We start from the raw sequence: 25,128 nt of genomic DNA on the forward strand, positions 1-25,128 counted from the left end.
AGAGGGGGGCGCCACCGGCACCTGCACGGCCCACTCGCCCCATGCTTCAGGGATTCCGCCGGCGCTACCCGCGGCGCTTTCCCTGTCTCCCCGGCTGCTGTGCCTGTCACAATAGACAGGCAGCGGCAGCCAGGAGCCTCCCCCTACTCCCCCCTGCAAAGTGACTGTGTGTGTACGCGATCGCGTGCGCGATCGCGACCGCGGAGGTGCGCGCATGCGCGTGCGCGACCTCGGGGGGGGGGGGGGGGGCGGCGGGCGTGCGTGCGTGCGGCCCCTGCCCTGACAGCAGTGAGTGGCGTGCAGGTGAGCGGGAAGGGGGTGCGGGACATTTTTTTTGTGTGTGTGTGTGTGTTAAGTGTGTGTGTGTCGGACAGTGTGCGTGTGTGTTGTGTGTGGGACATTGTGTGTGTGACAGTGTGAGTGTTAATTGTGTGTGTGGGACAGTTTGAGTGTGTGTAAATTGTGTGTGTGACTGCGTGTGTGTGTGGGACAGTGTGCGTGTGTTAATTGTGTGTGTGTGACAGTGCGTGTTTGTTAATTGTGTGTGTGTGTGTGTGTGTGTGTGTGTGTGACAGTGTGTGTGTGTTAATTGTGTGTGTGACAGTGTGAGTGTGTTAATTGTGTGTGTGGGACAGTGCGTGTTTGTTAATTGTGTGTGACAGTGTGAGTGTGTTAATTGTGTGTGCGGGACAGTTTTGAGTGTGTGTTAATTGTGTGTGTGTGGGACAGTGTGCGTGTGTGTTAATTGTGTATGTGTGGGACAGTGTGAGTGTGTTAATTGTGTGTGTGTGTGGGACAGTGTGAGTGTGTTAATTGTGTGTGTGTGTGTGGGACAGTTTGAGTGTGTGTGTGGGACAGTGTGCGTGTGTGTTAATTGTGTGTGTGTGTGGGACAGTGTGCGTGTGTATCAATTGTGTGTGTGTGGGACAGTGTGCGTGTGTTAAGTGTGTGTGTGTGTGGGACAGTGTGAGTGTGTTAATTGTGTGTGTGTGGGACAGTGTGCGTGTGTGTTATTTGTGTGTGTGGGACAGTGTGCGTGCGTGTGTGTTAATTGTGTGTGGGACAGTGTGCGTGTGTTAATTGTGTGTGTGTGTGTTAATTGTCCCGGCAGTTATTGGCGTCTGTAGTGTGCGCCCCATCCTCCTCCGCTGCCGCTGACAGGAGCGGCGGTGTGCGGCTCTCCCCCTCCTCCGCCGGCTCCGTCCTCCCGTCATGGCCCTGCAGTGTGTGCCGGTCTCCCCAGCAGCAGCAGGTTAGTCTCTCTCTCTCTCTCTCTCTCTCTCTCTCTCCTCCTGTGGATTGCAGTTTGTAAGTATCATTTTAATTTTTACAGGTACCCCTATTGAATTCTACTGGACAAGTGGACGTGACCAGCGTGGGATGTAGGTAAGTAATCTGTCTCTTATTTTTACAGATTCCCCTATTGGATTCTACTGGACAAGTGGACGTGACCAGCGTGGGATGTAGGTAAGTAATCTGTCTCTTATTTTTACAGATTCCCCTATTGGATTCTACTGGACAAGTGGACGTGACCCGTGTGGGATGTAGGTAAGTAATCTGTCTCTCATTTTTACAGGTACCCCTATTGGATTCTACTGGACAAGTGGACGTGACCGGCGTGGGATGTAGGTAAGTAATCTGTCTCTCATTTTTACAGGTACCCCTATTGGATTCTACTGGACAAGTGGACGTGACCAGCGTGGGATATAGGTAAGTAATCTGTCTCTCATTTTTACAGGTAACGCTATTGGATTCTACTGGACAAGTGGACGTGACCAGCGTGGGATGTAGGTAAGTAATCTGTCTCTCATTTTTACAGGTACCCCTATTGGATTCTACTGGACAAGTGGACGTGACTGGCGTGGGATGTAGGTAAGTAATCTGTCTCTCATTTTTACAGATTCCCCTACTGGATTCTACTGGACAAGTGGACGTGACCGGCGTGGGATGTAGGTAAGTAATGTGTCTCTCATTTTTACAGCTACCCCTATTGGATTCTACTGGACAAGTGGACGTGACCGGCGTGGGATATAGGTAAGTATGTGTGAGTGTGTCAGTGTGCTTTAATAAATTTTTACTGTCATGGTGTGTGAGTTGTGTTTTTATTTGGGTATTTTTTCTGTTGTAGAACTACAGGTACCGGCGGGCCCGTTATTTCCCTGCATGTTGGTACTTGAGGTTCTCCAAGTACCAGCAAGCGGGGAGGCTTTCTGAGCCTTGTAGTTCCACAACAAAAAACAATATTCTTTTTTTACTTACATGGCTATCAGCCTCCCATCCACAGCCCACGGATGGGGGGGACAGCCTCGGGCTTCACCCCTGGCCCTTGGGTGCCTGGAGGGGGGGTGACCCCTTGATTTAAGGGGTCCCCACTCCTCCAGGGAACCCCGGCCAGTGGTGACTAGTTGGGGGGGTAATGCCACGGCCGCAGGGACCTACATAAATGTGTCCCCTGGCTGTGGCATTATGTCCCTGGCTAGTGGAGCCCGGTGCTGGTTTTAAAAATACGGGGGGACCCCTACATCTTTTGTCCCCCGTATTTTTGGAACCAGGACTGGACTAAGAGCCCGATGCTGGTTGTCTAAATACGGGGAACCCCTGTCCAATTTTTTCCCAGTATTTAAACAACCAGGACCGGCTCAAAGAGCCCGAGGCTGGTTATACTTAGGAGGGGGACCTCACGCAGTTTTTTTTTACATTTTTAACCCATTCAGACCCTTCTCCATTAAGTTAATGGAAACCCTGGACAACAAAATTGCATTCATGTCCTCCTCCCGCTCCCTTCCCAGTCCCAAACACTGATTATTATTTTTTTCTATAAAAATGTACAATATATCATAAGTATGATGAGCAGGCATGCAGCGGGCATTGGCGACTTTGGACTGAGTTGCAAATTAGTGGCGGAGGGCTGGGTCAGTTGATGGTGGGCGAGTTTGTAAGCCATTGGTGGTGGCAGCGGGCATCGGCTCAGAGGCAGTGGTGGGCATTGGCTCGGTGGCGGTAGGGTTCATCGACAGGATTCGGCGGACATTATGGCTGTAGTGCCTCACCGCACGCCACTGACCTCACCGCACGCCACTGGTGTGTGGGACAGTGTGCGTGTGTGTTAATTGTGTGTGTGGGACAGTGTGAGTGTGTGTTAATTGTGTGTGTGTGGAACAGTGTCAGTGTGTACATTTTTGCAGTCCAGTGTGTGTGTGGGGGAGAGGAAAGTATGAGAATGTGTGTGTGTAGTCTGAGTGGGTGTGTGTAGGATTTGGGGGTGGCCAGTCTGTGTGTGTGTAATCAGTGTGTGTGGGATGTACTAATGGCCATTTACCGAAGAGAGATATGTATTAAACCACGGGCACTGAGATGCCCTTCTCACTCACCATCCAGCTGGGTGGGCGAGCCGGGCGGGTGGAAAGCCAGCAGCAGGGGCAGCATGCCGGATATCAGCAGCCGAGGGTGGGGGCTGTAATGCACATGCGGAGCCCAAAGCCGGAGATCAGCAGCATGCTGACCGGCAATAAGCAGCTTCTGCTTCCGCGTTCAACATGCTGCTGATCTCCGGCTTTGGGCTACGCAGGGTTCGGGGGATGGGTGTCCTCTGCCGGTGTACTGCAGCTCCGGGGGTGCGGGCTCCGGAGGCTTTCAGCACTGTTGAATATCCAGCTGCCTCAAGTATGTACAGCCCGCACCCTCTGCTGCTGATATCCGGCATGCTGCTGCTGGCTGTCCCCCCGCCCGGCTCGGCCACACAGCTGTATGGTGAGAAGGGCATCTCAGTTCCTGAGGTTTAACACATATGCCTCAGAAAATGGCCTCTGCGGTAAACGATACTAATGCTTACCGTGACAGTAACAGCGGGGAGGAAGGTGCACATCGGGATCCTGCAGCATGAAACAAGAACCCCTTCGGAGCGCAGCAGGCCACACTGAAAAGGGTGCATACCCGGTGCGGTGCTCTGCATCCCGGGTGGTGCCGAAGATGTGGAGTGTCGGAGGTGGCAGAAGCGCCGCAGCTTGGGGTGAGAAACCGCTGCAGCCCTTCCGCTGCTAAACTCTGCAATTAGTCTATTAAGGGGGTGGGCTCCCCTCATCATAGTGCCCCACAGGCCATGTTAATTCTGGGGGTAGGATCCCCTAACTCTATAATGGGAATTTTGGCTCATATCATGTGCTGTAACGTGAATTTTGGCTAATACCGTGTGCTATAATGTGAATTTCGGCTCATACTATGTGGAGTAATGTAAATTTTGGCTCATTCCGTGTGCTGTAATGTGAATTTCTGCTCATACCATGTGGGGAAATGTGAATTTTGGCTCATACCATGTGGAGTAATGTGAATTTTGGCTCATACCGTGTGCTATAATGTGAATTTCGGCTCATACCGTGTGCTATAATGTGAATTTTGGCTCATACCATGTGGGGTAATGTGAATTTCGGCTCATACTGTGTGCTATAATGTGAATTTCGGCTCATGCCGTGTGGGGCAATGTGAATTTCGGCTCATACTGTGTGCTATAATGTGAATTTCGGCTCATACCGTGTGCTATAATGTGAAAGGGGCACCAGTACTAGATAGTATAAGGGGTCCTACTACACTGAAGGACACGCCCCTTTTGAGTGACCACACCCCTTCTCCGGAGCGCGCGCGCCTTCGGCGCGCGCATAATTGCTATCTGCACTCTTTCATTCCACCTTCAAAAATTCAACTTCGACCACTGCGCCTACATACACATACATACACACACACCCTGACATCTTTATATGCACATACTTTCCTTTTGTATTTTTTTTTTATTATCATTTTATTAATTTATTATTTTTATTAAGAAAAAATGTTTTGTTTTGTTTTTTTTTTGGGGGGGGCGCCGTTATTGATCTTGCCCTGGGCTCCTAAAAACCCCTAGTTACGCCTCTGAGGCATAGTCTCCCTCCTCCCTGCACATAGGCATAGTCTCTCACCCCCTGCACATAGGCATAGTCTCTCACCCCCTGCACATAGGCATTGTCTCCCCCTCCCTGCACATAGGTATAGTCTTCCCCCTCCCTACACATAGCCATAGTCTCCCCCTCCCTGCACAATGTCTTCCCCCTCCCTGCACATAGCCATAGTCTCCCCCCTCCCTGCACATAGACATAGTCTCCCCTCCCTGCACAATGTCTTCCCCCTCCCTGCATATCGTCCTCTCCTCTCAAAGAACATATCCGTAATATGTATACCTAGTGTGATGAGCTGGGCATCACCTGGGCTGAAGGATCGCACAGTAGGCAGGAACACCACACTTCCGCACCGCACCACACTTTCTGAAGAAAGTGAAAGTAAACTACAGCTCCCAGCAACCTTTGCTTGCAGGAGCTCCCGACAGCAAGGGCTGCTGGTAACTGTAGTTTATATTCACTTTCTTCACTAGTGCATTGTGGTGCCGAACACCAGCGCTTGTTCCTGAATACTGTGCGATCCTCCAGCACAGGAGATGCGACTACTAAGTGATTCCTCCCATTGGCCGAGGGTGGCACTGCCAGGCGGCGCTCCCTCCTTGGCTGGCGCCCCTGGCGAGTGCCATCCTGGCCAATGGGTAGATACACCCCTGCGTGGCGTAGTTGCAAAGACCGTAGTGCGCAAAATATTCCGGTTTTAACTTAAGTGGTATCCAGTCTCTAGGTCGACAGTAACTAGGTCGACCTCTATTGGTCGACAGTAACTAGGTCGACAGGGATGATAGGTTGACAGGGTCTGTAGGTCGACATGGTCTAAATCGACAGGTCGAAAGCTCGACATGAGTTTTTTATGGGGGGGGGGGTTGCGTCGTTTTCTCCGTACAGTGACCACGAACCCCAATAAGTGCACCGTGTCCTCTCGCATAGCGAGCGAAGCGACCTAGTTACTGTCGACCCTCCATACCACACCCTTTTTAAGTATAGCTATCAGTGATGGGGAACCTTTGGCACTCCAGCTGTTGTTGAACTACACATACCAGCATGCCCTGCTACAGTTTTGCTCCTTGGCTAAAACTGTTGCAGGGCATGCTGGGATGTGTAGTTGAGCAACAGCTGGAGTGCCAAAGGATCCCCATCACCGCTGTATATGGACACATCTGTGCTTGCAGATATACAGTAGGGCCAGATGTAATTGACGGGGACATTTACTAAGCAGTGATAAGAGCAGAGAAGTGAGCCAGTGGAGAAGTTGCCCATGGCAACCAATCAGCACTGAAGTAACATCTATAATTTGCATAGTATAGAATTATACAGAGCTGCTGATTGGATGATGGGTCGAATTCTCCACTGGCTCACTTCTCTGCTGTTATCACTGCTTAGTAAATGTCCCCCTGAGTGTGAAACAGATGGAGCTCCGAGATTTCAACCAAACCTGTACATTTTTTAAAGCAGCAAAAATTTACGAGGCAAAATCAGCTTGGTTTTGGGGGGGTGGAGGGTAATACATCAATTGAGACCACTGGAATCTACAGATGAGGGTTTGAGGGGTCATACTATGGAGACCTAGTTACACAGAGGTGGGGGGGGGGGGGGGGTTACTGCTACAGGGCAGGTTATCAAGAACACGGTGTGGGGGGAAATGCTATCGGGGGGTCAGCTGCTACAGAAAGATCTCTAGGTAACAGGGTGGTAGGGGTTGAGGACACAGGTGTCTACTAGATACCACAGGGCATACTTGCCTACCTGACCCTCTCCCATGAGGGAGAAAATGCTCTGTTCCTGGACTTTCCTGGTAATGTATGATTGCCATCACCTGTGGTGAGCTAGTTAATTGATAAGAAAGGTGTTTCATCACAGGTGATGGCAATCATACATTACCAGGAAAGTCCGGGAACAGAGCATTTTCTCCCTCACGGAGAGGGTCGGGTAGGCAAGTATGCTCCAGGGTGGTGTGCAATACCTCCAGGGAGAGATGTATTTATTTTTTAGCTAAAATAGATAAATACGTTTTTAAATGTTTTTCCCTGGTGGAAGTTATCTCAACTGCAAATGCTGTTTTCAGCTTCCCTCTTCTGCACCAGCGCGCGCCGGAGAGTAGTAGCGCTCAAACTAGAGATGTGCACTTGAAATTTTTCGGGTTTTGTGTTTTGGTTTTGGGTTCGGTTCCGCGGCCGTGTTTTGGGTTCGACCGCGTTTTGGCAAAACCTCACCGAATTTTTTTTGTCGGATTCGGGTGTGTTTTGGATTCGGGTGTTTTTTTTCAAAAAAACACTAAAAAACAGCTTAAATCATAGAATTTGGGGGTCATTTTGATCCCAAAGTATTATTAACCTCAAAAACCATAATTTCCACTCATTTTCAGTCTATTCTGAATACCTCACACCTCACAATATTATTTTTAGTCCTAAAATTTGCACCGAGGTCGCTGGATGACTAAGCTAAGCGACCCTAGTGGCCGACACAAACACCTGGCCCATCTAGGAGTGGCACTGCAGTGTCACGCAGGATGGCCCTTCAAAAAAACACTCCCCAAACAGCACATGACGCAAAGAAGAAAAAAAGAGGCGCAATGAGGTAGCTGTGTGAGTAAGATAAGCGACCCTAGTGGCCGACACAAACACCTGGCCCATCTAGGAGTGGCACTGCAGTGTCACGCAGGATGGCCCTTCCAAAAAACACTCCCCAAACAGCACATGACGCAAAGAAAAAAAAAAGAGGCGCAATGAGGTAGCTGTGTGAGTAAGATAAGCGACCCTAGTGGCCGACACAAACACCCGGCCCATCTAGGAGTGGCACTGCAGTGTCACGCAGGATGGCCCTTCCAAAAAACACTCCCCAAACAGCACATGACGCAAAGAAGAAAAAAAGAGGCGCAATGAGGTAGCTGTGTGAGTAAGCTAAGCGACCCTAGTGGCCGACACAAACACCTGGCCCATCTAGGAGTGGCACTGCAGTGTCACGCAGGATGGCCCTTCCAAAAAACACTCCCCAAACAGCACATGACGCAAAAAAGAAAAAAAGAGGCGCAATGAGGTAGCTGTGTGAGTAAGCTAAGCGACCCTAGTGGCCGACACAAACACCTGGCCCATCTAGGAGTGGCACTGCAGTGTCACGCAGGATGGCCCTTCCAAAAAACACTCCCCAAACAGCACATGACGCAAAGAAGAAAAAAAGAGGCGCAATGAGGTAGCTGTGTGAGTAAGATAAGCGACCCTAGTGGCCGACACAAACACCTGGCCCATCTAGGAGTGGCACTGCAATGTCACGCAGGATGGCCCTTCCAAAAAACACTCCCCAAACAGCACATGACGCAAAGAAGAAAAAAAGAGGCGCAATGAGGTAGCTGTGTGAGTAAGCTAAGCGACCCTAGTGGCCGACACAAACACCTGGCCCATCTAGGAGTGGCACTGCAGTGTCACGCAGGATGGCCCTTCAAAAAAACACTCCCCAAACAGCACATGACGCAAAGAAGAAAAAAAGAGGCGCAATGAGGTAGCTGTGTGAGTAAGCTAAGCGACCCTAGTGGCCGACACAAACACCTGGCCCATCTAGGAGTGGCACTGCAGTGTCACGCAGGATGGCCCTTCAAAAAAACACTCCCCAAACAGCACATGACGCAAAGAAGAAAAAAAGAGGCGCAATGAGGTAGCTGTGTGAGTAAGATAAGCGACCCTAGTGGCCGACACAAACACCTGGCCCATCTAGGAGTGGCACTGCAGTGTCACGCAGGATGGCCCTTTCAAAAAACACTCCCCAAACAGCACATGACGCAAAGAAGAAAAAAAGAGGCGCAATGAGGTAGCTGTGTGAGTAAGCTAAGCGACCCTAGTGACCGACACAAACACCTGGCCCATCTAGGAGTGGCACTGCAGTGTCACGCAGGATGGCCCTTCAAAAAAACACTCCCCAAACAGCACATGACGCAAAGAAGAAAAAAAGAGGCGCAATGAGGTAGCTGTGTGAGTAAGATAAGCGACCCTAGTGGCCGACACAAACACCTGGCCCATCTAGGAGTGGCACTGCAGTGTCACGCAGGATGGCCCTTCCAAAAAACACTCCCCAAACAGCACATGACGCAAAGAAGAAAAAAAGAGGCGCAATGAGGTAGCTGTGTGAGTAAGCTAAGCGACCCTAGTGGCCGACACAAACACCTGGCCCATCTAGGAGTGGCACTGCAGTGTCACGCAGGATGGCCCTTCCAAAAAACACTCCCCAAACAGCACATGACGCAAATAAAAATGAAAGAAAAAAGAGGTGCAAGATGGAATTGTCCTTGGGCCCTCCCACCCACCCTTATGTTGTATAAACAGGACATGCACACTTTAACCAACCCATCATTTCAGTGACAGGGTCTGCCACACGACTGTGACTGAAATGACGGGTTGGTTTGGACCCCCACCGAAAAAGAAGCAATTAATCTCTCCTTGCACAAACTGGCTCTACAGAGGCAAGATGTCCACCTCATCATCATCCTCCGATATATCACCGTGTACATCCCGCTCCTCACAGATTATCAATTCGTCCCCACTGGAATCCACCATCTCAGCTCCCTGTGTACTTTGTGGAGGCAATTGCTGCTGGTCAATGTCTCCACGGAGGAATTGATTATAATTCATTTTAATGAACATCATCTTCTCCACATTTTCTGGAAGTAACCTCGTACGCCGATTGCTGACAAGGTGAGCGGCGGTACTAAACACTCTTTCGGAGTACACACTTGTGGGAGGGCAACTTAGGTAGAATAAAGCCAGTTTGTGCAAGGGCCTCCAAATTGCCTCTTTTTCCTGCCAGTATAAGTACGGACTGTCTGACGTGCCTACTTGGATGCGGTCACTCATATAATCCTCCACCATTCTTTCAATGGTGAGAGAATCATATGCAGTGACAGTAGACGACATGTCCGTAATCGTTGTCAGTTCCTTCAGTCCGGACCAGATGTCAGCATCAGCAGTCGCTCCAGACTGCCCTGCATCACCGCCAGCGGGTGGGCTCGGAATTCTGAGCCTTTTCCTCGCACCCCCAGTTGCGGGAGAATGTGAAGGAGGAGATGTTGACAGGTCGCGTTCCGCTTGACTTGACAATTTTGTCACCAGCAGGTCTTTGAACCCCAGCAGACTTGTGTCTGCCGGAAAGAGAGATCCAAGGTAGGTTTTAAATCTAGGATCGAGCACGGTGGCCAAAATGTAGTGCTCTGATTTCAACAGATTGACCACCCGTGAATCCTTGTTAAGCGAATTAAGGGCTCCCTCCACAAGTCCCACATGCCTAGCGGAATCGCTCCCTTTTAGCTCCTCCTTCAATGCCTCCAGCTTCTTCTGCAAAAGCCTGATGAGGGGAATGACCTGACTCAGGCTGGCAGTGTCTGAACTGACTTCACGTGTGGCAAGTTCAAAAGGTTGCTGAACCTTGCACAACGTTGAAATCATTCTCCACTGCGCTTGAGACAGGTACATTCCACCTCCTATATCGTGCTCAATTGTATAGGCTTGAATGGCCTTTTGCTGCTCCTCCAACCTCTGAAGCATATAGAGGGTTGAATTCCACCTCGTTACCACTTCTTGCTTCAGATGATGGCAGGGCAGGTTCAGGCGTTTTTGGTGGTGCTCCAGTCTTCTGTACGTGGTGCCTGTACGCCGAAAGTGTCCCGCAATTCTTCTGGCCACCGACAGCATCTCTTGCACGCCCCTGTCGTTTTTTAAAAAATTCTGCACCACCAAATTCAAGGTATGTGCAAAACATGGGACGTGCTGGAATTTGCCCATATTTAATGCACACACAATATTGCTGGCGTTGTCCGATGCCACAAATCCACAGGAGAGTCCAATTGGGGTAAGCCATTCCGCGATGATCTTCCTCAGTTGCCGTAAGAGGTTTTCAGCTGTGTGCGTATTCTGGAAACCGGTGATACAAAGCGTAGCCTGCCTAGGAAAGAGTTGGCGTTTGCGAGATGCTGCTACTGGTGCCGCCGCTGCTGTTCTTGCGGCGGGAGTCCATACATCTACCCAGTGGGCTGTCACAGTCATATAGTCCTGACCCTGCCCTGCTCCACTTGTCCACATGTCCGTGGTTAAGTGGACATTGGGTACAACTGCATTTTTTAGGACACTGGTGAGTCTTTTTCTGACGTCCGTGTACATTCTCGGTATCGCCTGCCTAGAGAAGTGGAACCTAGATGGTATTTGGTAACGGGGGCACACTACCTCAAGAAATTGTCTAGTTCCCTGTGAACTAACGGCGGATACCGGACGCACGTCTAACACCAACATAGTTGTCAAGGCCTCAGTTATCCGCTTTGCAACAGGATGACTGCTGTGATATTTCATCTTCCTCGCAAAGGACTGTTGGACAGTCAATTGCTTGGTGGAAGTAGTAAAAGTGGGCTTACGACTTCCCCTCTGGGATGACCATCGACTCCCAGCAGCAACAACAGCAGCGCCAGCAGCAGTAGGCGTTACACGCAAGGATGCATCGGAGGAATCCCAGGCAGGAGAGGACTCGTCAGAATTGCCAGTGACATGGCCTGCAGGACTATTGGCATTCCTGGGGAAGGAGGAAATTGACACTGAGGGAGTTGGTGGGGTGGTTTGCGTGAGCTTGGTTACAAGAGGAAGGGATTTACTGGTCAGTGGACTGCTTCCGCTGTCGCCCAAAGTTTTTGAACTTGTCACTGACTTATTATGAATGCGCTGCAGGTGACGTATAAGGGAGGATGTTCCGAGGTGGTTAACGTCCTTACCCCTACTTATTACAGCTTGACAAAGGCAACACACGGCTTGACAAATGTTGTCCGCATTTCTGTTGAAATACTTCCACACCGAAGAGCTGATTTTTTTGGTATTTTCACCAGGCATGTCAACGGCCCTATTCCTCCCACGGACAACAGGTGTCTCCCCGGGTGCCTGACTTAAACAAACCACCTCACCATCAGAATCCTCCTTGTCAATTTCCTCCCCAGCGCCAGCAACACCCATATCCTCCTCATCCTGGTGTACTTCAACACTGACATCTTCAATCTGACTATCAGGAACTGGACTGCGGGTGCTCCTTCCAGCACTTGCAGGGGGCGTGCAAATGGTGGAAGGCGCATGCTCTTCACGTCCAGTGTTGGGAAGGTCAGACATCGCAACCGACACAATTGGACTCTCCTTGTGGATTTGGGATTTCGAAGAACGCACAGTTCTTTGCGGTGCTTTTGCCAGCTTGAGTCTTTTCATTTTTCTAGCGAGAGGCTGAGTGCTTCCATCCTCATGTGAAGCTGAACCACTAGCCATGAACATAGGCCAGGGCCTCAGCCGTTCCTTGCCACTCCGTGTGGTAAATGGCATATTGGCAAGTTTACGCTTCTCCTCCGACAATTTTATTTTAGATTTTGGAGTCCTTTTTTTACTGATATTTGGTGTTTTGGATTTTACATGCTCTGTACTATGACATTGGGCATCGGCCTTGGCAGACGATGTTGCTGGCATTTCATCGTCTCGGCCATGACTAGTGGCAGCAGCTTCAGCACGAGGTGGAAGTGGATCTTGATCTTTCCCTAATTTTGGAACCTCAACATTTTTGTTCTCCATATTTTAATAGGCACAACTAAAAGGCACCTCAGGTAAACAATGGAGATGGATGGATACTAGTATACTTATGGATGGACGAGCGACTGCCGACACAGAGGTAGCTACAGCCGTGGACTACCGTACTGTGTCTGCTGCTAATATAGACTGGATGATAATGAGATGAAATTAATATATATATATATATATATATATATATATAATATCACTAGTACTGCAGCCGGACAGGTATATATATTTATTATGTAATGACTGATGACGGACCTGCTGGACACTGTCAGCTCAGCAGCACCGCAGACTGCTACAGTAAGCTACTATAGTAGTATGTATCAAGAAGAAAGAGAAAAAAAAAACCACGGGTAGGTGGTATACATATACAATTATATATATATTATATACAATTATATATATATATATATATATTAAACTGGTGGTGATTAATTAAACTGGTGGTCAGGTCACTGGTCACACTATCAGCAACTTGCAAGTAGTACTCCTAAGCAGACAATCACAATATATACTGGTGGTCAGTGTGGTCACAATGGCAGTGTGGCACTCTGGCAGCAAAAGTGTGCACTGTACGTTAAAATATGTACTCCTGCTCTCAGACTCTAACTGCTCCCCACTGTCTCCCCCACAAGTCAGATATACAGTCACACTATCACTTCAGCAAGTAGTAGTACTCCTCCTAATGCTCCCCAAAATTACTAAAGTAAATAATACTGTGTCTCTCTCTACTCTAGTAGTCTCACTCTCTATAAACGGAGAGGACGCCAGCCACGTCCTCTCCCTATCAATCTCAATGCACGTGTGAAAATGGCGGCGACGCGCGGCTCCTTATATAGAATCCGAGTCTCGCGATAGAATCCGAGCCTCGCGAGAATCCGACAGCGGGATGATGACGTTCGGGCGCGCTCGGGTTAACCGAGCAAGGCGGGAAGATCCGAGTCGCTCGGACCCGTGTAAAAAAACTGAAGTTCGGGCGGGTTCGGTTTCCGAGGAACCGAACCCGCTCATCTCTAGCTCAAACGCTCATTTTCCAAGACAGTGGGCAGTGCAACTGAATCGGTGGTCCATGGTGACCACCATTGACACTTGCGACAGGGTATGGGCTGCTCAGTGATTTCGTAAGGTGCAAGATGAGTGCTAGCTCTTATACCAATGGTGTTATTGCCATCCCAGGCTTAGATGTCATGGAGAAGTAACATCTGATCTTCTACAGGGCAAATATTGTTATCTTGTATTAAACAGTACCACAAAATGTATGCAGCGCCATTAAGAGTCATTAAATATATCTAATAAATAACTGTAAATACAAAATGATTTCCCTTTATTTATATATATGTCAGAAATACATATTTCCCCTTAAAGAATAACTATAACTTCAAATGTAATATTTAAATTGAGAGTGCAGTTGGAGGAGTTCCTGATTCCAGGCTAGTAGTGGCCTTTATATTACAATAGCAGCCCTCGTTCCCTTTGAAACACTAGGGAGTGGGAAATAACACCTAAACTCAGGTTATGAGAACACAGGTTATGATAAGCAAGGTACAAAACATACAGGCCAAGATGGGGCCTGAGGTCAGTACAGGCAGCCATGCAAGGAATGGTCAGGCTACAAACCGAGGTCAGGGCAGGCAGCAATCTACAGAATTGTCAGGGCAGGCAGCTATCCAGAGTATCGCTGGGGTCTCAGAAGAAGCCGGGGCAGGCGGTTATCCAAAGTATGATCAGAGTTCAAGGTCGGCAGTTAACAATTAATGGTTATGGCCCAATCAGAGATCAAGGCAGGCGTATTTTCAGAGAAGGGTCAAGGTCTGCTTGGCAGTGTCTCTGCAGAGGACAGACAATGCACACTTGGACCTACTGCTCCTGACAGTTAATACAGAAAATAACAGTTTACTTACAGTACTACTGCCATCATATATTAAATTCAAACAGGAGGGTCCTACGGACCTGATCAAGTACTGTAGCATAAAATAGGTGACAGAGGTGACAGAAAAGGTACCACTACAACCATTGGGAACCCTGTCAGATCAAGAGATTGCTGGGCGTATGCTGGAGGTGAATGCCGTTTTCTAGATTCTATATTAACTCCTTCCACTCCACTACGATAGTGGGAATTTCAATATTGATTGCTCTTCCAAGATTAAGTGTCATACCAGGCACAGACTCCTCTAGTAAACAAGTTCCAGAATCCTTTAAAGCCTTTGAAGCTTAAGTTTGACAAATGTGTCACTGTAATAACATCCTGCGCATTTACAGCTCTTTATGAAATACAGCGATTGCGCGTTACTGTGTAGAGAACAGGGTGTGAGTGCCCATGAAACAAATGAATGTGAATGCTACATGACCTCTGGTCTTCTCATGGAGTGTGTAATGCGTGGGCCCTACAAAGTTCCGTAAAATACTGACTTGCACTGACTCATTATTTTCCATCTGATACTGACCATAATTAAATAGACAGGACGGAGGTTGGGGCACGGAACACACATTATAAATGTCAGATGAGCTTTGTATTGCGCTAACATGTGTGACTGCGACGAATCAGAATTAAATTACTTTGACTTGATATAATTAATAGTTCTGTGTGAGGCACCGTGGATGTCGCCATTGAATGTGAATTCAGTGCCTGGTCTTCGTAGACTGAGGAATACCTCCGTGTAGGTAAAGTTTGCTTCATGTCTTGTCAGTGCCGAGTTATACTGTAGGCCCAGAAGTCATCATTACGCTGGGCCTATACTGACTGTGTTGCCTGGTGCCATTTTCTCAGCTCCACAATGTTCTGAAAATAGATGATTTCCCACAGACATTATGGGCATGATCCTGAGTCACATGCAAGTCCAAAATACGGACGGATCCCGAGAATATCTGCAAACTGCGCAAGAACCATAGAAAGCGTTGCCTGATGGCTTATGTAATTGCACAGGGACGGAGACTGAATGTGCAGATGGAGTGATATGTCAGGCCAGTGCCGTAACAGGGCTTTACTGCGCTCTGTGCCGTCCATGCCCCCCAAGTGCATGGAGTTATGTGGAGGGGGCGGGGCCACCACCTTTTTAGGAATTACAGTACTTGTCCGGAGCATCCTCGTTGGCATAGCAGTATAGATTCTGTATGCAGAGTGCTGTTCCAAGCGAGCCAAATTAAAAGGCTGTGGGTGAGCGATGGTGCAGCAGCTGCCGCCCACGTGGCTTTGTGCAGTGGCACTGTTTGCACACCCCTAGTTTCGGCCCGGTGTCCGGCAACAGAGCACTTTCCATTAAATGGGTGTTTCTGGGCTGGAACTGGGCGGAGGCCATGCGAACACACGTAATGATCCGTCTTGTGAGAGTGACGCAGGCATGTAGGCAGAACTCCGTGCCCATTTGCGGCATGCAGATGGTCAGAGATGGGCGTGTTTCAGACCTGTTTTGCACCAGCATGGAGCGGGTGTAAGTGCCAGTACTAATGATGGTTGCTGCGGCTGCGGATGGAGAAACAGTGGGCAGGCAGCTGTCCACATAAAGATGGAGGGATATTCGGATACTTGCATTGGCATGAGTTAGTTAGCAGGCTACCGCAACCAAACAAAGAGGCTGCTGCGATGCTGTCGACCCTATAATACTATTTAATTAGTTAGAATACGGCGGTAGACTCAGATGCACCTGGTTTTGAGTCATCTGCACGTGTCACAATCTCAAATCATGGTTTGCGCATGATCTGTATGATGTGTCCGAAATTGCAAGTAGGATCTGAGGCTAATGCGTAGGATGCGTTTCTGGCCGGAGACTGGCCGGCGACTGGGAGGCAAGCATCAAGGCGCACCGAGTATCATGGGTGTGTATGCACAGTGGTAAAGAATGCACGTTTCTGCCGGGTACGCTTGCACCTAGCATGAGACTGGTGCATGTGGCGTACTAATGGTGACACTTGCGTCAGCTAGAACAGTGAGCGGGATTGGCTTGCACTTCCAGGCGCACAGGTATGTGATTAATTCAGACCTGGTCACTGCAACAGCAGCGATCGCAGGCTGAAGTCCTATGGGGTGTGCGCACGTGCAGCGGCCGCACTGCGAAAGTATCTCACTGGTGCGATCGCCTCTGCCTGATTGAAAATAGGATTTTGGTACTTACCAGGTAAATCCTTTTCTTTGAATCCATAGGGGGCACTGGAGTACTCTTGGGATATGGACGGCTTCCGTAGGAAACAGCACTGAATATTTAAATTTAGAACACTCCACCCCTCCATATCCCCGAGTACCTCAGTGTTTTTTACTGAGCCGAACAGGAACTATAGAGAGGTTGACAATGGAGTATTAAATATAACATAAGACAATAACAAAGTTGACACATAACGTTACTGACAACTAAACAGTTGACACCATAACCAGCACTTGATAATTTGAACCAGTCGGTGAGAGTGTGTTACCATAAGATCCTCAGAACTCACCACAAACTAGGTAAAACTGCTCCGGGTGGGCGTCCAGTGCCCCCTATGGATTCAAATAAAAGGATTTACCTGGTAAGTACCAAAATCCTATTTTCTTTTTCATCCACTAGGGGTCATTGGAGTACTCTTGGGACGTACCAAAGCTTCCCCCGTGGGCGGGAGAGCTGTTTGGCACCTGTAACACTAGGCGGCCAAAGCTAGATGCTGATGCCGCAAACGTATCAAACTTGTAAAAGCGCACAAACGTGTGCACTGAAGACCATGTAGCCGCACGGCAAAGCTGCGTCGTAGAAGCTCCCCGACCAGCTGCCCATGAAGTTCCCACAGAACGTGTGGAATGAGCGGTTACTGATGTAGGCGGCTGTAACCTAGCATGAAGGTAAGCCTGACGTATGGTCAGTTTTATCCATCTGGATAAGGGTTGTTTAGACGCTGGCCAACCCATCTTGGCAGCATCATAGAGAACAAACAACGTATCCGTCTTACGAACTGAAGACGTTCGGGATACATAAATGCGTAATGCGCGTACCACATCCAGAGTTCCAGAATGTGCTGTCAACACAGGAACTACTATTGGTTGATTGATGTGAAAAGATGACACTACCTTTGGTAAGAAAGCGGGATTCGTCCGAAGTTCCGCTCTGTCATCATGAAACACCAAATACGGTGGCTTGCATGACAAGGCACCCAAATCTGAAACACGCCTTGCCGAAGCTAAGGCTAGAAGAAAAATTGTTTTCCAAGTGAGAAACTTTATATCCACTTGCTGTAAGGGTTCAAAATATGAAGACTGTAAGAAATCTAAAACCAGATTCAAGTCCCATGGCGCTGTAGGTGGAATGAATGGAGGCTGAACTCTGAGGACACCTTGGAAAAAAGTGTGTATAGACGGCAATAGAGCCAATCGTCTTTGAAAGTAAATTGACAAAGCAGATACCTGCACCTTTAGTGTAGATAAACGCAGTCCTCCATCTAACCCCGTCTGTAGAAATAACAAAAGGCGGGATAACTTGAAAGATGATGTCGGAAACTTCCGAGCTTCACACCAACCTATATAGGCACGCCATATTCTGTAATAATGAGCTGCCGTAACCGGCTTCCTAGCTCGTAACATGGTTGGTATAACCGATTCTGGAATGCCCTCTCTTCTTAAGAGAGCGGTCTCAACAGCCACCCTGTCAAACGCAGCCGCGCTAAATTGGGGTAAAGGAACGGACCCTGTTGTAACAGGTCTGGACGTAGTGGGAGCGGCCAAGGATCGTCTGCGAGTAGTCCTCGGAGATCCGAGAACCAAGCTCTCCAAGGCCAATGAGGCGCCACTAGTATGACTGTGACAGACTCTCTTTTGATCCGTTTTAGCACCAGAGGGAGCAACGGAAACGGTGGAAACAGATACACAAGACTGTACGGCCACGCGACGGTGAGAGCATCCACCGCCACTGCCTTTGGATCTCTTGTTCTGGACACATACTGGAGCGTTTGGTGATTGTTCGAGACGCCATCAGGTCCACCTGAGGATAATCCCAATGCTGAACCAACATGTGAAACACTTCTGGATTTAATGCCCATTCTCCTGGATGAAAATCCCGACGACTGAGATAATCCGCTTCCCAGTTGTCCACTCCCGGAATGAACACGGCCGACAATATCACCTGGTGGTATTCCGCCCAATTGAGGATTCGAGCTACCTCCCGCATTGGCATGCGGCTTCTCGTTCCTCCTTGTTTGTTGATGTATGCGACCGCCGTCGCATTGTCTGACTGCACTTGGACAGTCTGAGAGCGAAGCATGTGCACCGCTTGTCGTAGCGCATTGTAAATTACGCGGAGTTCCAGGACATTTATAGACAGCAATCTTTCGTGATCCGCCCAGAGACCCTGGAGCTGACAATTTTGAACTACCGCTCCCCAACCTCTGAGACTGGCGTCCGTCGTTAGAATTATCCAATTCCAGCCTCCGAACAGTCTCCCTGCGGTTAAATTGTGTTCCTTGAGCCACCAGAGCAGAGACACTCTTGCCCTTGGCGACAACCTCACCCTGTGGTGAATCTGCAGATGCGAGCCCGACCACTGGGCGAGCACATTCAGTTGAAATGGACGTGAGTGAAATCTTCCGAACTGAAGCGCTTCGAAAGCCGCCACCATTGTGCCTAAGAGGCGAATGCACAAGTGTACAGACACTGTGCGTGGCTTGAGCACTAATTGTACTAGATGGCGTAGAATCTGTACTTTCTGTTGTGGTAGGTAAATTCTTTGATTGACCGTATCGAGAATCATACCTAGGAATTGAAGGCGTTGAGACGGAATTAGATGTGATTTCTTGAAGTTGACAATCCAACCGTGGTGAACCAGTACATTGTACGTTAGCAGCGCATGTTGGAGAAGCATCTGTTGAGACGGTGCTTTGATGAGCAGATCGTCTAAATACGGAACTATTGTCACTCCCAGGGATCTGAGATGAGCTATCATCACAGACATCACTTTGGTGAATACCCGAGGTGCTGATGATAGGCCAAACGGTAGAGCCTGAAACTGGTAATGGTTCTGGCGTATTGCAAACCGCAAGAATTTCTGATGAGGCTGCCAAATCGGAATGTGTAAGTACGCATCCTTGAGATCTAGCGCAATCATAAATTCCTTTGGCTCTAAACCCGCAATCACGGAACGCAGAGACTCCATCTTGAATCTGTAGTAAGTTACGTACTGATTGAGACCCTTTAAGTTCAATATTGGTCTGACTGAGCCATCCGGCTTCGGTACCAGAAACAGACTGGAATAATAACCCTGACCCTGTTGATGTAGAGGGACCGGAATCAAAACTGCTGAATCCAGTAGGGACTGAATGGCAATTTGCAGAACCGCCCTCTTGTCGTCCGACAGAGGCAATCCTCTCTTGAAAAACCGCAGAGGCGGAAAACAGTCGAACTCTATTTTGTAACCTTTCAACACTAAATTGTGGATCCACCCATCCGCGGATGTATGGAACCACGCCAAATGGAACGTCTGAAGGCGTGCTCCCACAATCGGAGAACCGAGATGGGCTGGTAGCCCGTCATGCTACTGGTTTGTCGGTAGCCTTAGCGTCCTGGCGACTTGTGTTGGTTTGTTGGAAACCACGTCCACGACCACGTCTAGCAGGCGTGGCTGTTCCTCTGCCACGTCCTCGAAAAGGACTGAGGTCTAAAGTATTTGAATGAAGGTCCAGCGTACCTCCTTCTTGATATCGGTGGAGGCAATGGTAAGAAAACCGACTTACCTCCCGTAGCCTCAGCAATCCATGCGTCCAATTCAGGACCAAACAACTTCTTGCCATCGTAAGGCAACGCCTCTATACCTCGTTTGACCTCTGCCTCCGCTTGATAAGCACGCAGCCAGAGTGCTCGTCGTGCCGTAACTAGCGACGATGAAATACGAGAAGTGAGCTGACAGACGTCAGTAGACGCTGTACAGAGATACTCTGCAGCCTCACACATTTGATTTGCAAGAAGTATCAGATTTTCGTCATGTAAAGCAGATTTGAGTTCTGTAATCCATATTATGAGCGCCTTAGTGACCCTGATGCCAACCAATCCAGGTCTCAGCATCACTCCTGCTGCTACATACATGGACTTTAGCATAGTTTCTATCTTGCGATCTGAAGGGTCTTTAAGCGTAGTAGCCGCTGGCACTGGTATGGTTAATTTCTTGGTAAGCTTCGACACTGACGAATCAACTATTGGTGGATTCTCCCATGTACATGTTACCGAGTCTGGAAACGGGTAACTAGACTTAAATCTGCGAGGTATAGAAAACCGTTTATCTGGATTCTGTCGTGTTTCTACTAACATCTGATTAAGAGATTCCGAGACAGGAAAACTTATTGGAGTTCTTTGTCGTTTAGTAAATACGACCTGATCATTTGTGAGAGGCTCCTCAGTTTCAGTAAACCTCAGAGACTGACGCACCGCTCTGATGAGATTATCAATGCCGGAGCTGTTAAAATACTCACTATCTGACTCCACTTCGCCCTCCTCACCCTCATCTTGTTCCGTGAGGTCTGGCATGGAATCGTCAGAATGCAACATAGCAGAAACTGGAAAATCATAAGACATATGAAATTTATCCCGTTTACCCAAAATGGATTTGGACCTTTCGCAAGGCTGAGACGCCTCCGGTAGTTCTGGCGGTCTCACCCTGGACTCAGATCTTGCCGTTTCCCGCTCTTGTCGAGCGGCGGCCAATTCTGATTGCAACCCAGCCAGTACATTGGCTAGCATTTCCCAAGGAGGGTTCGGTGAGGAAATTGGCTGTAAAACTGGAGCAGAAATTGTATTCTGAACCGAATCCACAAAACATACTGTACATGTAGTAGATCCATCCGGTAACACACTGCTACAGACTTTGCAATTATGCTTTTTAGTTTTTGTTGGTGCCTTACTCATTATGGCGACAGACAATACAATATACAAAAACAGACACTTGCACGACTCAGTAAAATAGTAGTAAGGTGTCTCTATATATATATATATATCTGGCCAAGTGCAGTACACGTGGCCAGTACTATGAAATGTGATCCCAAATTCCCTCTAACACCCCTGCGCCTCCGGTGGAGTAGAGATGTAGTACTGGAACGTTCTGGAATCACAGCAGGAAGACACAGGAAGCATGGTTAAAATGGCTGCCATGCTCTCACATATAATCACAGTGCATGAAATCCTGTGTAAATACCCCTGCAGCCTAGCATCTGCTGTTGCAGGTTTATCTTACTGTATTGCCCCCTACTATTGCCCCCTGATTATGCCCCCTTTGCCCCCTGTATGCTTTCAGACACAGAGCGGCGGCCAACGCAGCGTGTGGAGCCGCATCTCCCAGTGACCGTTAGAGACAGAGAGCGGGGATCGTGAAGCGCTGTGTATCGAGCGCTGTGAGCAGCGGGAAGCAGCGGTGGGGGCCGGAGCAGCGTGAGCAGAGCAGTGGCGGTGGCCGGAACAGTGTGAGCGGGCAGAGTAGCGGCGGCGGCCGGAGCAGTGTGAGCGGCAGAGCAGCAGTGGCGGCCGGAGCCGTGTGAGCGGGCAGAGCAGCGGCCGGGCGGCTGCATAGGATCCTGCATAACAATGTCCCCACACCTCGGGGCGGCAGCGGGAGCTGACCGCCCCGTACACATACCTGCACTCCTGTTTGTGATGAGGCTCCGACGGGGCTTCTGTACAAGCGCCGGCCAGCCTGAGCAGGAGATCTGTGTGTGGCTGTGAGGGAGCTCATTCAGTGAGGACCGACACGCCACTGCTGCTTCAGCAGCTTGCACAATCCCTGACCCTGCCTTTTGGAAGGGGGAAAGGGATGTATAAAAAATAGAAAAAATATTCAAAAAAAATAAAATAATTCAAAGTAATTGTGGACTCAGCCACAGAGCTGTTACTACTTCGAGCACAGAAAAAACACTGAGGTACTCGGGGATATGGAGGGGTGGAGTGTTCTAAATTTAAATATTCAGTGCTGTTTCCTACGGAAGCCGTCCATATCCCAAGAGTACTCCAGTGACCCCTAGTGGATGAAAAAGAAAGACAGAGGCGGTAGCGGGGCAGGGCGTGTCGGCGTCATTGGTGGGGCACAGTCTGGACAATGCAGGCGTGTCCTGACCACTGCTGGGGTAGTCCGCGGCACATGCGTGACGTCACACGCAGCCGCTGCGACCCAAAATACGGCAGCTAGGCTGCGTAGGCAGGGAACTACTCACCAGATGCGAAAGCATTGCGGCCGTGTGATGCTTTCGCACCTCTGCGGGAAGGGGGGGGGAGGACCTGGCGTGCGGGGCGGACAAGCCCTGTGCTGGGCATCCCCCCGCATGTCTCAGATTGTAATTGTAGATGTGCGTTTTTTACACATCTACGATCATCTCTGACTTAGGCCCTTACTTTGGCTGATTGTTTCCTGAGGAAAACCGGCCGCGGAATCAGCCCCTCTGATTGCAACGCTTCATGTTTACCTGGTCTCTGCATTTTTTCTTTTTCTTTGTTTGCTTTCAGAAAAAATAAACAATCTGAAATATTTGTGTATCAGAAACTGGTGGTAAATCCAATTCCTCTGTTATTGCTCATCCCCGTCATATGCTCAGGAAGAACCGAAAGCGAGACACCTCCTGTTTGGCGGTTCTGGATCCAGCGCGGTGCATAATGGTCTTGGCAGAAAGTCGTTCCCTCCGGTACAATTCATTTGTTTATGAACTGCATAAAATGAAAGCAGGGTAAACCAGCCTCTAATGGGCCAGAGGAATCTGCGCTGTCCATATGCGATCACTTAATTATCAAGCAGGAGATGTTACAGAACCTCCTACCGCCGGATTGATTGTGTTCATATCAATTTCCTTCTGTCTATTGATCTTCAAAACACGGGAGAAAATAAATGGCCGTCTTTGCTAATGACCATCTGTGTTTCAGCGGGAGATCATCCCTGTAACACATAATCCTTTTATTGCAGATTCGCCAGCCTTATGCCTGGTCTGTCAGCTTTCCCTTAGCTTACCTGCATGCTGGATGGTTAAACACGTTCTCATTGTCCGCAGAACACAACAACTTCCAATTATAAAGCAGTTTGTGGCATCCTGGAGTCAGAGGGTCATTCCTAATATCCTACCACCAACAACAGGAACTACTTCTATCTAATGTACTAACATTAATGCTTGACATGGAATAGTGGGGCTAATTCAGACCTGATCGTAGACGTGCTAAATTTAGCACATCTACGATCAGCTTCCCCGATATGTGGGGAGACGCCCAGCACAAGGCTAATACGCCCGCATGTCAGGACCGACCTCCCCGCACAAGTACAGAAGCATCGCACGGCGGCAATGCTTTTGTACTAGAAGAGTAGCTCCCAGCCAGCGCAGTTCCTGCGCGCTGGTAGGGAGCTACTCATCGCTGTGCAGGTCGCAGCGGCTGCGTGTGACGCCCCCCGCACGGTCCAGGCTCGGTCACGCGCCAAACGCCGCCGGCCCTCCCCCTCCTGCCCAGCGACCGCCTCTGCCTGTCAATCAGGCAGAGGCGATCGCTGGGCTGAGACGACCGTCGGCTGTTTGACATGCGCCGGCGCACTGGGGCGCGTGCGCAGTTCAGACCTGATCAGCTGCTGTGTGAAAACGCACAGCAGCGTTCAGGTCTGAATTAGGCCCAGTGAGTATAAGGAGAACTAGTCAATTTCTAAAAACAAAGGGGGTTGATTCAAAGTCGCCAGCTGCTGCGACGGTTTTAGCGTCTTTTGTCGTAGTTTCATCTACGGCATTATGTAAATGATAATAAATGCCCTTCTCCTGGTGCACGCTACCATCGGATCCACCATTGAAACTTGGACCTCCGATGTAAGCGATTAAGCACCTGGGGGCCTGATCAGAGTTGAACCCTATGCTGATGTTTTTGAGCAATTATCGGTAAACTGTGCGTGTATCACTGCCGCAATGCACACGTGCAGCAGCTGATTTGCGATTACACTCACAGTGAGGATTAATTAGCAAGTGATTGACAGGAAACGGCCGCATTGTGGGCAGTATGTACTATAAGACATCGCTGCTCCTCGCCAACTACCGCAGCGATACTAATCGCATATGTACTAACATATGCGATTAGTATCGCAATGCGGTATAGGAGGCCCCCGCGATGATGTCTGCGGGGGTGTCCGTCACCTCCCAGACCCGGGAGGTGACGTGCGCAGGGAGACCCCGGGCTCCTCCTCCTCCCCCCTGCAGCCGGAAGGAGACAAGGCTGTGCTGCGGGGAAGAAGGAGGAGGGGGCCGCACCAGTAGCAGCACACAGGTATGCCCAGGGGAGGGGGGTCGTCGTGAGCGACGCGGGGCGGCGGCGGGATGCTGTGGGATCCGGCGGCGGTGGTAAGAATCACGTAGGTTTCTATAGGGTATCGCCATAAAAAGATGGCGATACCCTATGGGGCGAAAATGCTGCGGTCGGGGGTTATTATATATGAAAATGCGGTAAAACAGGGGTTTTACCGCATTTTCAATTTAGTAAATCCCACCATGTGGGAGGTAATGGGGCGCTTTGGGACCGTTTTTGTGACATGTATCTGCCGCTGTCAGCGATCCTGTACGCAGGAGGCGCATCCGCGGCATCTGAAAATATGTAAATGTCGCACCCGCATCCCCACTGGTGACGTCTTTAATCCACTACATACGTACAGATATGCACCATGGGACATGCATCTGTCACATTAGCAATCTAA

At 49.3% G+C, this 25,128-nt stretch overlaps 1 long non-coding RNA gene across 1 annotated transcript in view; it reads left to right on the forward strand.

The window, feature by feature from the left end:
* Positions 1-240: 240 nt before the first annotated feature.
* The window catches only part of LOC134911858 (uncharacterized), a 481,824-nt gene continuing 456,936 nt past the window's right edge, over positions 241-25,128 (forward strand). The window contains exons 1-2 of the long non-coding RNA XR_010176906.1: positions 241-303; positions 3,841-4,009. This is a non-coding gene — a long non-coding RNA (uncharacterized LOC134911858). The remainder of the gene's footprint in view (positions 304-3,840; positions 4,010-25,128) is intronic.

This window comes from Pseudophryne corroboree, chromosome 4, assembly GCF_028390025.1.
Source record: "Pseudophryne corroboree isolate aPseCor3 chromosome 4, aPseCor3.hap2, whole genome shotgun sequence".
Lineage (NCBI taxonomy): Eukaryota > Metazoa > Chordata > Amphibia > Anura > Myobatrachidae > Pseudophryne > Pseudophryne corroboree.